Source organism: Salvelinus fontinalis, chromosome 9 (assembly GCF_029448725.1).
Source record: "Salvelinus fontinalis isolate EN_2023a chromosome 9, ASM2944872v1, whole genome shotgun sequence".
Classification (NCBI taxonomy): Eukaryota; Metazoa; Chordata; class Actinopteri; order Salmoniformes; family Salmonidae; genus Salvelinus; species Salvelinus fontinalis.
In genome coordinates this window covers 53,370,899-53,386,457 of record NC_074673.1, presented here as the reverse complement: position 1 = coordinate 53,386,457, position 15,559 = coordinate 53,370,899, and the positions used below count along the sequence as shown (strand labels likewise).

Below are 15,559 nucleotides of genomic sequence, written 5' to 3'. Positions count from 1 at the left end.
AGGAGCTATTGTTCCTACAGCCATCCCGTTTGGCTGTTTAGGCTTGAATTTCTGTTGTTATATTTAACTTTCTTTTTCATTTTCTCGTCCTTTTGTCCCTCATTAACCACCCTAATTCATCAAGGGTGTCACGTTCCTGACCTATTTATGTTAGTTTGTTATGTGTGTTAGTTGGTCAGGACGTGAGGTTGGGTGGGCATTCTATGTTTTCTGTTTCTGTGTTGGTTTTGGGTTGCCTGGTATGGCTCTTAATTAGAGGCAGGTGTTTGGCGTTCCTCTAATTAAGAGTCATATTTAGGTAGGCGTTGTCACAGTGTTCGTTGTGGGTGATTGTCTTCCGTGTCTGTGTAATTGTTTGCACCATACGGGACTGTTTGGCTGTTCGTTCGTTTGATGTAGTCTGTTCCTGTCCGTGAGTTCTACGTTTAGTTATGTAAGTTCATGTTCAGGTTTTCGTCTACGTCGTTTTCTTATTTTGTAATTTTGTAAGTGTTTTGTTTTCGTTTTTGCCGTCGTATTCAAATAAAGAGATGGCTTATTTCCCTACTGCTGCGTATTGGTCCACTGATCCTTCTCTCCTCTCCTCATCCGAGGAAGAGGAGGACAACAGCCGTTACAGAATCACCCACCAATCCAGAGCCAAGCAGCGGAGTAAACGGAGTAAGGGACAGGAAAAGAAGGAGGAATGGACTTGGGACGATATATTGGACGGAAAAGGTTGCTACACATGGGAGGAGATCCTGGCTGGTAGGGATCGCCTCCCATGGGAACAGCTGGAGGCACTGAGGAGAGCAGAGGCTACCGGAGAGAGGAACCGGAGTTATGAGGGAACGCGTCTGGCACGGAAGCCCAAAAAGCCCGTGAGTAACACCCAAAAATTTCTTGGGGGGGGGCTAAGAGGTAGTGGGCCAAGGGCAGGTAGGAGACCTGCGCCCACTTCCCAGGCTTACCGTGGAGAGCGGGAGTACGGGCAGGCGCCGTGTTACGCAGTAGAGCGCACGGTGTCTCCTGTACGAGTGCATAGCCCAGTGCGGGTTATTCCACCTCCCCGCACTGGTAGGGCTAGATTGGGTATTGAGCCAGGTGTCATGAGGCCGGCTCAACGAGTCTGGTCTCCAGTGCGTCTCCTCGGGCCGGCATACATGGCACCTGCCTTACGCATGGTTTCCCCGGTTCACCTACATAGGCCGGTGCGGGTTATTCCACCTCCCCGCACTGGTCAGGCGACCGGGAGCATTCAACCAGGTAAGGTTGGGCAGGCTCAATGCTCAAGAGTGCCAGTAGCCTCCACGGTCCGGTATTTCCGGCGCTACCTCCCCGCCCCAGCCTAGTACCTACAGTGCCTACACTACGCACTAGGCTACCAGTGCGTCTCCTGAGCCCTGTTCCTCCTCCACGCACTCTCCCTGTAGTGCGTGTATCCAGTTCGGTGCCTCCAGTTCCGGCACCACGCACTAAGCCTCCTGTGCGTCTCCAGAGCCCTGTACACACTGTATCTTCTCCCCCTACTAATCCTGATGTGCTTGTCCTCAGCCCGGTGTCACCAGTGCCGGTACCACGCACCAGGTATAGAGTGGGCTTTGAGAGTACAGTGTGCCCTGTCCCTGCTCCCCGCACTAGTATGAAGGTGCATATCCTTAGCCCGGTGCCTCCAGTTCCGGCACCACGCACCAGGTCTACAGTGCGCCTTATCCGGCCAGAGCCATTCGTCTCACCAGCGCCATCTGAGCCATCCGTCTCCCCAGCGCCATCTGAGCCATCCGTCTCCCCAGCGCCATCTGAGCCATCCGTCTCCCCAGCGCCATCTGAGCCATCCGTCTCCCCAGCGCCGTCTGAGCCATCCGTCTGCAATGAGCCTGCAAAGCCGCCCGTCTGCCAGGTCCCGTGTGGCTCAGTTGGTAGAGCATGACGCTTGTAAAGCCAGGATTGTGGGTTCGATTCCCACGGGGGGCCAGTACAAAAAAAAAAAAAAAAAAAAAAAAAAAAAAAAAAAAAAAAAAGTATGAATGTATGTACTTGTAAGTCGCTCTGGATAAGAGCGTCTGCTAAATGACTTAAATGTAAATGTAAAATGAGCCTGCAAAGCCGCCCGTCTGCCATGAGCCTACAGAGCCGTCCGCCAGACAGGAGCCGCTAGAGCCGCCCGCCAGACAGGAGCCGCTAGAGCCGCCCGCCAGACAGGATCTGCCAGAGCTGCCAACCAGACAGGATCTGCCAGAGCTGCCAACCAGACAGGATCTGCCAGAGCTGCCAACCAGACAGGATCTGCCAGAGCCGCCAACCAGACAGGATCTGCCAGAGCCGCCAACCAGACAGGATCTGCCAGAGCCGCCAGCGAGCCATGAGCAGCCAGAGCCGTCAGAGAGCCATGAGCGTCGAGAGCCGTCAGCCAGCCATGAGCGTCGAGAGCCGTCAGCCTGCCATGAGCGTCGAGAGCCGTCAGCCAGCCATGAGCGTCGAGAGCCGTCAGCCTGCCATGAGCGTCGAGAGCCGTCAGCCTGCCATGAGCGTCGAGAGCCGTCAGCCTGCCATGAGCGTCGAGAGCCGTCAGCCTGCCATGAGCGTCGAGAGCCGTCAGCCTGCCATGAGCGTCGAGAGCCGTCAGCCTGCCATGAGCGTCCAGATTCGTCAGTCAGCCATGAGCTGCCCTTCAGCCAGAAAGGGCTATATACCCAGAACTGCCCCTCAGTCCAGAGCTGTCTCTCTGTCCGGAGCTGCCTTTCAGTCCGGAGTTGCCCCTCTATTATGATCTCCCTCTCTATCTTGATCTACCTCTTTATTCTTATCTATCCCTCTGTCTTGATTTATCCCTCTGTCCCGGTGCTGTCCCTGTCATGGATGTTACAAAGAGGATTTTGTGGGATATGGGTGGACATTTTGAGGGGTAGATGGAGGTTGGGATTGACTATGGTGGGGTGGGGACCTCACCCGGAGCCTGAGCCACCACCGTGGTCAGATCCCCACCCAGACCCTCCCCTAGACTTTGTGCTGGTGCGCCCGGAGTTCGCACCTTATGGGGGGGGGTTATGTCACGTTCCTGACCTATTTATGTTAGTTTGTTATGTGTGTTAGTTGGTCAGGACGTGAGGTTGGGTGGGCATTCTATGTTTTCTGTTTCTGTGTTGGTTTTGGGTTGCCTGGTATGGCTCTTAATTAGAGGCAGGTGTTTGGCGTTCCTCTAATTAAGAGTCATATTTAGGTAGGCGTTGTAACAGTGTTCGTTGTGGGTGATTGTCTTCCGTGTCTGTGTAATTGTTTGCACCATACGGGACTGTTACGGTTTGTTCGGTTTGTGTAGTCTAATTGTCCTATTCGTGCGTTCTTCTTGTTTTATGTGAGTTCGTCGTATAGGTCTGTCTACACCGTTTGTTATTTTTGTTAGTTTATTCAAGTTCGTGTTTTTTCGTTAATAAAATGTCATTTCACTACGCTGCGCCTTGGTTCCCTCAATACTCCTCCTCTTCCGAAGATGAAGAGGAGGAGGACCGCCGTTACAAAGGGCCCGATTCCGACTTAGGAAATTCCGCTTTTCTTATGCACACCTTTCCTACGCACTTCTCAGTAGTTGGTATTCAGACTTACTTTATGAAGGTGCGTATTGGGCTTTACAGGCGTGGTTCCCTTGCACACACGGAATAAGTGCAATTCAACTGCTGAAAACCCTCCCACTTGCTGGCCAGCAGATTTTCGTGGAGTTTTCATTCAATGGGGCATTTATCTTAAGCCATCTCTTTAAATACGGTGTACATTTGAGTTATAATTTTGTCAACAGACTCAATAGAATATATTGAGAGAACATATAAGAAAAAACATAAAATAATGTACAGTACCAGTCAAACGTTTGAACACACCTACTCATTCTGTCACGTTCCTGACCTATTTCTGTTAGTTTGTTGTATGTGTTAGTTGGTCAGGACGTGAGTTTGGGTGGGCATTCTATGTTTTCTGTTTCTATGTTGGTTTATGGGTTGCCTGGTATGGCTCTTAATTAGAGGCAGGTGTTTTGGCGTTCCTCTAATTAAGAGTCATATTTAGGTAGGTTGTTTCACAGTGTTTGTTGTGGGTGGTTGTCTCCTGTGTCAGTGTTTGTCGCACCATACGGGACTGTTCGGTTTGTTTGTTCATCGTCATTTATGTGTAGGCTATTTTCCCTGTTCGTGCGTTCTTCGTGTTTATGTGAGTTCGTTGTCCAGGTCTGTCTACACCGTTTGTTGTTTTGTTAGTTTATAGTCGAGTTCGTGTTTTCGTGTTTTCTTTGAATAAATTATGTGTTCACAACCCGCTGCGCCTTGGTTCCATCACTACTCCTCCTTTTCGGTTGAAGAGGAGGAGGACCACCGTTACACATTCACTGGTTTTTCTTTATTTTTACTATTTTCTACATTGTAGAATAATAGTGAAGACATCAACAATATGAAATAACACAAATGGAATCATGTAGCAACCAAAAAAGTGTTAAACAAATCAAAATATATTTTATATTTGAGATTATTCAAAGTAGCCACCCTTTGCCTTGATGACAGCTTTGCACACTCTTGGCATTCTCTCAACCAGCTTCAGGTGGTAGTCACCTGGAATGCATTTCAATGAACAGGTATGCCTTGTTAAAAGTTAGTTTGTGAAATGTATTTCCTTCTTAATGCGTTTGAGCCAATCAGTTGTGTTGTGACAAGGTAGGGGTGGTATACTGAAGATAGCCCTAAAAGACCAAGTCCATATTATGGCAAGAACAGCTCAAATAAGCATGGAGAAACAAAGCTCCATCATAACTTTAAGACATGAAGGTCAGTCAATCCTGAAAATTTCAAGAACTTTGAAAGTTTCTTCAAGTGCAGTCACAAAGAGCATCAAGCGCTATGATGAAACTGGCTCTCATGAGGACCGCCACAGGAAAGGAAGACCCAGAATGACCTCTTCTGCAGAGGATAAGAACATTAGAGTTAACTGCACCTCAGGTTGCAGAGTTCAAGTAACAGACACAAACATCAACTGTTCAGAGGAGACTGTGTGAATCAACAACAATTTCACTTGCACTGTACAATACACGTTTTCTACACTCAACCTATCAATTTTCTAAACCTTAAATGCACATTGCCCTGACCTTGAAGATCCTGGCAGTGGGGCCTGCTCTGGAACATGATCTGGACTTTGTGGAGTAGTGGTCAAGTTCCTCAGTGCTCTCCAGTTCTCCACCGTTTACGCTTCTGACGCTGGTCTCTCTCACTTAAATCACTGATCTTTTTCTTTTTCCCTGCCTCAACATTTCTTTACCATCTCTAACGCTCTCCCTCAAGGTATTTTTCCCCTTTTCTCTTGGTCAGCATTTTGAAGTGCTCGACACTGCCTTTGTCTTTCTGCTGTTGATGTGGGTGCCATCATTCCATAGATGTTTCAATGGATAACGTTAAATCAAAGATTCTTAGAATATATACAGTTGAAGTCGGAAGTTTACATACATTTAGGTTGGAGTCATTAAAACTCGTTTTTCAACCACTCCACAAATTTCTTGTTAACAAACTATAGTTTTGGCAAGTCGGTTATGACATCTACTTTGTGCATGACACAAGTAATTTTTCCAAAAATTGTTTACAGACAAATTATTTCACTTATAATTCACGGTATCACAATTCCAGTGGGTCAGAAGTTTACTTACACTAAGTTGACTGTGCCTTTAAACAGCTTGCAAAATTCCAGAAAATGATGTCATGGTTTTAGAAGCTTCTGATAGACGAATTGACATAATTTGAGTCAATTAGAGGTGTACCTGTGGATGTATTTCAAGGCCCACCTTCAAACTCAGTGCCTTTTGCTTGACATCATGGGAAAATCAAAAGAAATCAGCCAAGACCTCAGAAAACTAATTGTAGACCTCCACAAGTCTGGTTCATCCTTGGGAGCAATTTCCAAATGCCTGAAGGTACCATGTTCATCTGTACAAACAATAATACGCAAGTATCAACACAATGGGACAATGCAGTCGTCATACCGCTCAGGAAGGAGACGCGTTCTGTCTCCTAGAGATGAATGTACTTTGGTGCGAAAAGTGCAAATCAATCCCAGAACAACATCAAAGGACCTTGTGAAGATGTTGGAGGAAACAGGTACAAAAGTATCTATATCCACAGTAAAACGAGTCCTATATCGACATAACCTGAAAGGCCGCTCAGCAAGGAAGAAGCCACTTTCGGTATCGTTTAATTACTGTATTACACTAAGCATTGATGATGTTGAAATGTTGAAGTTGAAATGGTGCAGGAATAGTGGAGGCAGCTCCTGTTTTCTTTGCGACTTCCGTTAACTCTCTGTGGTTCTAAATCAAAAGTTGTTTAGTAGTCCCTAACCCTAAACATGTTGAAAACGTTAACTTGCTTGACCATTCTTTAGGTCATGTAACTGTATGTTACATGCAATATGCTTTGTGTATTTCAACGGACAGAGGCTGCTCTCAGGATTTGTGATGGAAAAGGAGGAGTGGTTGAATTTATTCTGACACTGTCTTCCTATTGTCTCGGCCTTAAGCCTAAATATCATGGTCACAAGGCATATGAACTAACAGGTTCTAGAGCAAACAACGCAATTATCACAACACATAGGTTGTAATTTGGCTTTTTTTTAATGGCTTGACTGTAACGGTCCTGACCTGTTTTATGTTGTTTTTGTATGTGTTTATGGTCAGGGCATGTGTTTTGGGTGGGCAGTCTATGTTATCTGTTTCTATGTTGGTTTTGGTTGCCTGGCATGGCTCTTAATTAGAGGCAGGTGTTTTGCGTTCTCCTCTAATTAAGAGTCATATTTAGGTAGGGTGTTCTCACTGTTTGTTTGTGGGTGATTGTCTCCTGTGTCGTCGAATGTATGTACCATACGGGACTGTTTGGCTGTTCGTTTATTTTGATGTCGTCTGTTTCCTGTCCGTGAGTTTACGTTTAGTTGTGTAAGTTTATGTTCAGGTTTCGTCAACGTCGTTTTCTTGTTTTGTATATTTGAAAGTGTTTGTTTTGTGTTGCCATCGTCGTGTTAAATAAAAAGATGGCTTATTTCCCGAATGCTGCATTTTGGTCTGATGATCCTTCTCTCCTCTCCTCGTCCGAGGATGAGGAGAGAGACAGCCCTTACAGAATCACCCACCACGCTAAGACCAAGCGGCAAGGGAATGCTCAACAGAGCAACAAGGACTCCTGGACTTGGGAGGAGATCCTGGATGGTAGAGGACCTTGGGCTCAGCCAGGGGAATATCGCCGTCCCAAGGAGGAGTTGGAAGCAGCGAAGGCTGAGAGGCGCTGGTATGAGGAGGCAGCGCGGCGACGCGGTTGGGAGCCCGTGAGTCAGACCCCAAAATTTCTTGGGGGGGGGGGGGGCACACGAGGAGTGTGGCAAAGCCGGGTAGGATACCCGAGCCAACTCCCCGTGCTTACCGTGGAGGTAGAAGGCGTCGTACTGGTAAGGCACCGTGTTATGCGGTAAAGCGCACGGTGTCCCCAGTACGTGTGCTTAGCCCAGTGCGGGCTATTCCACCTTGCCGCACTGGGAGGGCTAAGTTGGGCATCGAGCCGGATGTCATGAAGCCGGCCCAACGTATCTGGCCTCCAGTACGTCTCCTCGGGCCGGCGTACATGGCACCAGCCTTACAGGTGGTGTCCCCGGTTCGCCTGCATAGCCCAGTGCGGGCTATTCCACCTCGCCGCACTGGCTGGGCTACGGGGACCATTCAACCTGGTAGGGTTGGGGAGGCTCGGTGCTCAAGAGCACGTGTCCTCCTTCACGGTCCGGTAGACCCGGTGCCACCTCCATGTACCAGTCCTCCGGTGGCAGCCCCCCGTACCAGGCTGTCTCTCCGGGTTCTCTCTCCTGCTGTTTCCTCCTCTCCAGCGCAGCCAGTGCCTAGACCACGCACCAGGCTGTCTCTCCTTCTCCTTCCTACAGAGCCGTCCTGCTATGACCTGCCAGAGCCGTCCTGCTATGACCTGCCAGAGCCGTCCAGCCGGGACCTGCCAGAGCCGTCCAGCCGGGGCCTGCCAGAGCCGTCCAGCCGGGACCTGCCAGAGCCGTCCAGCCGGGACCTGCCAGAGCCGTCCAGCCGGGACCTGCCAGAGCCGTCCAGCCGGGACCTGCCAGAGCCGTCCAGCCGGGACCTGCCAGAGCCGTCCAGCCGGGACCTGCCAGAGCCGTCCAGCCGGGACCTGCCAGAGTCCGTCCAGCCGGGACCTGCCAGAGTCCCTCAGCCGGGACCTGCCAGAGTCCCTCAGCCGGGACCTGCCAGAGTCCCTCAGCCGGGACCTGCCAGAGTCCCTCAGCCGGGACCTGCCAGAGTCCCTCAGCCGGGACCTGCCAGAGTCCCTCAGCCGGGACCTGCCAGAGTCCCTCAGCCGGGATCTGCCCCTTGTCCCGGTGCTGCCCCTTGTCCCGGTGCTGCCCCTTGTCCCGGTGCTGCCCCTTGTCCCGGTGCTGCCCCTTGTCCCGGTGCTGCCCCTTGTCCCGGTGCTGCCCCTTGTCCCGGTGCTGCCCCTTGTCCCGGTGCTGCCCCTTATCCCGGTGCTGCCCCTTATCCCGGTGCTGCCCCTTGTTCCGGTGCTGCCCCTTGTTCCGGTGCTGCCCCTTGTTCCGGTGCTGCCCCTTGTCCCGGTGCTGCCCCTTGTCCCGGTGCTACCCCTTGTCCCGGTGCTACCCCTTGTCCCGGTGCTGCCCCTTGTCCCGGTGCTGCCCCTTCTCCCGGTGCTGGCTGTTTATTTAGGGGATGTTAGTTTTAGGGTGGTCATTGGAAGGGGAAGACAGAAGCGGGGAGTGACTATGGTGGTGTGGGGACAGCGTCCAGAGCCTGAGCCACCACCGTGGTCAACTGCCCACCCAGACCCTCCCCTGGACTTTGTGCTGGTGCGCCCGGCGTTCGCACCTTGAGGGGGGGGTTCTGTAACGGTCCTGACCTGTTTTATGTTGTTTTTGTATGTGTTTATGGTCAGGGCATGTGTTTTGGGTGGGCAGTCTATGTTATCTGTTTCTATGTTGGTTTTGGTTGCCTGGTATGGCTCTTAATTAGAGGCAGGTGTTTTGCGTTCTCCTCTAATTAAGAGTCATATTTAGGTAGGGTGTTCTCACTGTTTGTTTGTGGGTGATTGTCTCCTGTGTCGTCGAATGTATGTACCATACGGGACTGTTTGGCTGTTCGTTTATTTTGATGTCGTCTGTTTCCTGTCCGTGAGTTTACGTTTAGTTATGTAAGTTTATGTTCAGGTTTCGTCAACGTCGTTTTCTTGTTTTGTATATTTGAAAGTGTTTGTTTCGTGTTGCCATCGTCGTGTTAAATAAAAAGATGGCTTATTTCCCGAATGCTGCATTTTGGTCTGATGATCCTTCTCTCCTCTCCTCGTCCGAGGATGAGGAGAGAGACAGCCCTTACATTGACTTCCCCAGTGATATTACCCACGCACAGCTACTGACCTAAATATATGCATATTTGTCTCAGTTTTAGCACCAATTGGTAGATTTAAAAATGCTCTGATCTTGTAGATTATTTAGGGTTAGGAAAGTATTTATGAATCATAAAAAACAGGGTGGGGAACCACATTGGGTGGGTTTCCCTGTGGGTTTCCCTGTGGGTTTCCCTGTAGGTTTCCCTGATTTCTGTTTGACATCCATGGGCTTATTAAGATTAAAGATAACAATTACATCATTAATGATTAAAAATAAATATTATACTGGCAACGCTAGCTATTCTCACTTGGAATTTGAAAGGCAAGAAAACATGTTGATATAGCAATGCTCCAAGAAACACACCTGCTCCAAAATAACTCCCATAGAATAGAGAACCATTGCAAACTGACTGCTTTTTCATCAGCCCCATACAAAAAGGTGTAATCATAACGGTCCATAAGAAACAAAAAATTACTATCTTGGGTAAAGGCGACAACCAAGAATGTAGAATTACTTTCCTTAATGTACCTATCCATAGTGGAAAGAATATTACCTTTGTTAATGTGTACTCTTCAAATTCATATAATCTTACGTTTTTTGATTCTCTGAACAGCATATTGTTAGAATTATCTGAATTTCATCTGGTTATTGGGACAGACATTAATTCCATTTTGGACAAGCGGGACAAATCTAATAAAACCAACTACAATCTACATGCAGCCAAGGCTCTCCATCATATACTTTCTGATTACAACCTCATTGATGCCTTGCCGAGCACCTAAAGCTAAAGAGTACACTTTCTACTCAACCAGGCATAAATGATGATCTCGAATCGATTTCATACTATTATCTACATCTCTATTTTCTTTTATTAGGAAAATAGAAATGTCACACATAAGCTTGTATGAACACCACGCTTACTACTGCCATCTTCAAATGTCACAATCTCCTAAAAGATCTACAAAATGGCGTTTCAACGTTTCATTACTACAAAATCCTACATTCTGAGATCAATTTGAAATTGACCTAAATTAATTCATGATGATCAATACAAATCAGGCATCTACGCATAGGCTACAAGCTGCATACAAGCCGCTGATGCGCGTCTTCAGAAGATCTACATTTAAATAAGTCTAAATCAATTTAATACAGTACACCATCACAATAAATCCCTTATTGATTTTAGGCAGTTCTAAAGAAACATGATATGAAGAAAATGTATTTCAAAAGAACAGTATGAGTTGGACTACTGTATGTTATTTGGCTGTGTGCATAGGCTGTAGGCTTATTCATTTAGCAGACAAGGTATACTTAAGTCCCGTGCCATTATTTAATATTATGTGATTTTATAGTAAGAAGAATGTTTTTGAACTTTGCTGAATAAAATAGAAGGGATATACTTCCCATTGCGGAGCGAGTGCGCATATGGCAACACATGAAGTGGCTGTTGAGCGTAAAAGTGATCATTTGAAAAAGGTCGTATAGATTTAGAGTTATTTGGCAACTTTAGTTGTGAATGATACAGACCTTAGAATGTCTTAGAAATCAAAACATATATGGGCTGGCTGCATGATGTGACTATCGGCTATTGGTATAAAAAAAAAGTATCAAAAAGCTTGCGCTCTGTTTCTTGTCTTATGCTGCACAAGCTGTCATCTTATCAGCCGGAGATGATATGCTCCTAACCAACTGTGCTATTTTGTTCGTTTTCTTGTGTTGTTTAACTTATTTTTTAAACTTATGTTGTGCATGATGTTGTGGTACCGTCTCTTATGACCGAAAATAACTTCTGGACATCGGAACAGCTGTCAGGAGGTGGGTGTAGCTGGTGCATGAAGTCAGGCGCAGGAGAGCAGAGATAAGTGAACAACGCACTTTAATAAAGGCAAATGCACAAAGTAACAAACCCAATGTGCGAACAAAAAACAAAGGTAGCCACTAAACACAGGTGAAACAGCACCCGGGAAAAAACCAGCCGGAAACGTACCGACCTAACAATAAACAATCAAGCACAAAGACATGGGGAAAACAGAGGGCTTTACACAACACATAATGAGAGAAATTAAACCAGGTGTGTGGGAAAACAAGACAAAACAAATGGAAAATGAAAAATGGATCAACGATGGCTAGAAGACCGGCGCCGTATACCGCCGAACACCGCCCGAACAAGGAGAGGCATCGACTTCGGGAGAAGTCGTGACAACAGAGATTGCTCACCTCGAACTGGAATAAGCTTTTCCCTTTAAGGAGACCGACGACTCCGAATCTGACGCGAAGGATATTCTGCTTCCCCGGGAACAGGCCCAAATCCCCGTCATTTGCTTAAAAAAGACAGAGAAAAAGGGGGGCGAAGGTCGGCTGCCTTCTGAGAGTTCGTAGGCGAGCGAGCAAACTCCCACTGCGATTCGTTCTATTGGCCACCGTGCAATCATTGGAAAATAAAATCTATGACCTATGATCAAGATTATCCTACCAACGGGACATTAAAAACTGTAATATCTTATGTTTCATGGAGTCGTGGCTGAACGACGACACGGATAATATAGAGCTGGTGGGATTTTCCATGCACCGGCAGAACAGAGAAGCTATGTCTGGTAAGACGAGGGGTGGGGGTGTGTGTCAATTTGTCAATAACAGCTGGTGCGCGATGTCTAATACTAAAGAAATCTTGAGGTATTGCTCGCCTGAGGTAGAGTACCCCCTCAGGAGACTGAAAAGAGTTGACATGGGTCCCCAGATCCTCCAAAAGTTCTTCAGCTGCACCATCGAGAGCATCTTGACCGGTTGCATCACTGCCTGGTAAGGCGACTGCTCGGCATCTGACCGCAAGGCACTACAGAGGGTAGTGCGTACGGCCCAGTACATCACTGGGGCCAAGCTTCCTGCCATCCAGGACCTATATAATAGGCGGTGTCAGAGGAAGCCCCAAAAATTGTAAAGTCATAGACTGTTTTCTCTGCTACCGCACGGCAAGCGGTACCAGAGCGTGAAGTCTAGGACCAAAAGGTTCCTTAACAGCGCCTACCCCCAAGACTGCTGAACAATCAATCTAATGGCCACCAGATTATTTACATTGACACCCCACCTCCGTTTGTTTTGTACACTGCTGCTACTCGCTGTTTATTATCAATGCATAGTCACTTCACCCCTACCTACATGTACAAATTACCTCGACTAACCTGTACCCCCGCACATTGACTTGGTACTGGTACCCCCTGTATATAGCCTCGTTATTGTTATTTTATTGTGTTACTTTTCATAATTTCTTTGTTTAGTTTATTTGGTAAATATTTTCTTAACCAACAGTGCAGTTCAAGAAGAGTTAAGGGCTTGTAAGTAAACACGGTAAGGTCTACACTTGTTGTATTCGGCGCATGTGACAAATAAAGTTTGATTTGATTTGAAGTGATCATATTTTCACCCATCAGACTATTCTCAATTTAACCTTGTCTTTACTAACATGTCAACTTAGTTTTGATTTAGATTGGCCCGTTATGAAATGGGCAGGAACAGGGGCAGGGGGAAAAAGATTTGTCATTCATATGCACACGTTTTTTTTCAATAATTTTTCAATAATGCAAGTCAATAGGCTACTCCGGTTATTTCACTCCACACATCCACCACTGAATGAGGAACGTGCAGTGTCTTGCTGTGCGACAGGTGATATTCCGCCCAAACTATGTATGCCATGGGCTCTCTAACCATGTTTCTGCAGCTACCCAGTGCTTAATTTAGGAAACCAAGTGAAATGTGTTTGGGAATATCGATAGTAACATGTTTTCACAACAAAACGTATTTCATTAAACTGTTGATAGCTATTCTCTGCTTGCTTGAGAAAGGAATGAAGGAGAGAGAGGAGGAGATGGAAACACACAGTGGTGAGATATTCTGTAGCTAAAAGTAATGCATCAGCCTATTAATTATGCAAATATAGAAAAAAGCTATTACTAGGCTATTTAAAATACAAATTCACTACAATTGTAGGCTAACTTTGTAAGCCGCCCTGCACCATCAATTAACCAATAGCATCGCCTAGGCCTATAGATTCTCTCCCAGACTGGATATAGAGTTTGGAGCATAGTACAAGGTAACCAGTCCTTCCAGTATGCATAATACAGTCCACACTCAAAGGCGATTACTAGAATAGCGAGTTGGGTACTACCAACGCATGTCCAGAGCGCATAAGAGGAGATTACTGTCATGTGGAATTTTACTGCTGTCATAACTCATGACCGCTGGTGTGGCGGTAATACGGATACCACAACAGCCCTATTCTCAACAAACACTCTTTTCAGACCAGGTAGCTATTACTCTTCCCAAAGTCAAGACATAACTTCATGTATTGATGAGACCGAGAGCAGAATCTGCCATCCACCGAGTAAGGCTCAACCATTGCTTCCATGGTAATCGTCCCAGTTGTTTACTGGCCAAGCTACGCAGTAATGATCAATTGGATGATATAGCAACTATTGAATCGGAAACAGGAGAATTACTATCAGAACCCAAGTTAATAAAAGATTGTCCCACTTCTATAAAGAATTGTATACCTCTGAATTTAAATCCACACCAAGCCAGACTAAGTCCTTTCAAAACGAACGAAGAACTCCACTTCTCACAGCAGAGGAAGCCACCTCCCTGGGAGCACAAATCTCTTTCGAAGAAATCAAAAGGCCATTGGTTAGCATGAATAAAGGCAAATCACCTGGATGAGACAGTATTTCTCCTGAGGTCTATTTAAAATGTTGGAATCAATTAGGTCCACTATTGCTTGAAATGATTAATACATCCAGCCGTTTTACAAAGGTTTATTTGGGTGAGATGTGAATAAATCACAAATTTCACTTTTATTAAAAAAAAGGTAAGGATGCCAACCAGTGTTTTCACAGATATTAAACTGTTTTCTAAAATGTTGTCGTCCTGTCTCGAGACTTACTTACCCAAATTGGTCCACGCAGACAGAAGCGGGTTTGTTAAAAAGCGTTTATCCTTAGATAACCTCTGTCGAACTCCTTGGGCTGTATTATCTCTCGAAGCAGAAAAAGCTTTTGATAGACTAGAATGGTCATATCTCTGGTCTGTCTGGAACATTATGGGAATTAGCTCAAATGTAATTAATATGATTCAAATATTATATGCCAATCCCTCAGCCATAGTTATAACAGGCAATATCGGCTCTGCTCTGTTCAGATTTACTAGAAGCAGCAGACGAGGTGATCCAATTTCACCTTTGCCATTCTTATTATCCATGGAAACCCTGGCCCAAGCAATTTGTAAATCAAAGGAAATAACACAAATTTCCCTCAAATCTATTGATCACTTCATCTCATTATACGGTCATTATAGACATTGTATATCAATCGCTCCCAAACACATTGAAGATTATAGATAACTTCAGCTTAATCTCAAACTATAAAATGTGTCTAACCAAATCAGTCCTACTGCCTCTCAAGACCACGCAATTGTTTCCCATTTTAATATTTGGGAATAGATACACTGTATTTCCTTCCTTAGATAAAACCATTGCCAGAAGCTTTAACAGAACACTCACATCAATTCAACCTGACCTCAGTAGATGGAATAATATCCCAGTTGCTTTAACCGGCAGAATATCTACTGTCAAAATGAATATAATGCCACGGCTGAATTTCTGTAGTTCAATACTTTCTATGGCTCCCCCTTCTGGCTATTGGGATAAAAGTCATAGTGCGGTTTCAAAATGTATCTGGCAAGGTAAACGATCTTAAACGATAAAATTAACACAATTACAAAGAGGGAAAGACGTAGGGGTGCTATCTGTACCAAACTTTAAATAGCATTTCTAGGCACTAGCATTTCTTCCCATCCTAAATTGGTTGAGACATGATTATTCTGCCCCCTGGCTGAGTATAAAGATAAATATGGTGTCTCCTATTGGCCTGGAAGAGGTGATCTTCACTGATATATCCCTTAAACAATGTAAATTGTTCTTTGGTTCTATTATTACTCACACAATTTCTATTTGGCGCAAAATTTTAAAACAATGTAACTGGGAATCAAAATGGCATGCCCATACTCCAATATTTCACATTAACGCCTTGCAATCTGGAGCGTGGCCTTTGCATCCCCCCAATGGTCCAAATGTGAAATCCGTACACCGATTTAATGGACAGTAATG

The 15,559-nt window shown here is 46.0% G+C and overlaps 1 non-coding gene across 1 annotated transcript; it reads left to right on the top strand.

The window, feature by feature from the left end:
- Positions 1-1,878: 1,878 nt before the first annotated feature.
- On the top strand, positions 1,879-1,954 carry trnay-gua (transfer RNA tyrosine (anticodon GUA)). Its single transcript has one exon. It is a non-coding gene; the product is annotated as a tRNA-Tyr (tRNA).
- Positions 1,955-15,559: the final 13,605 nt, after the last annotated feature.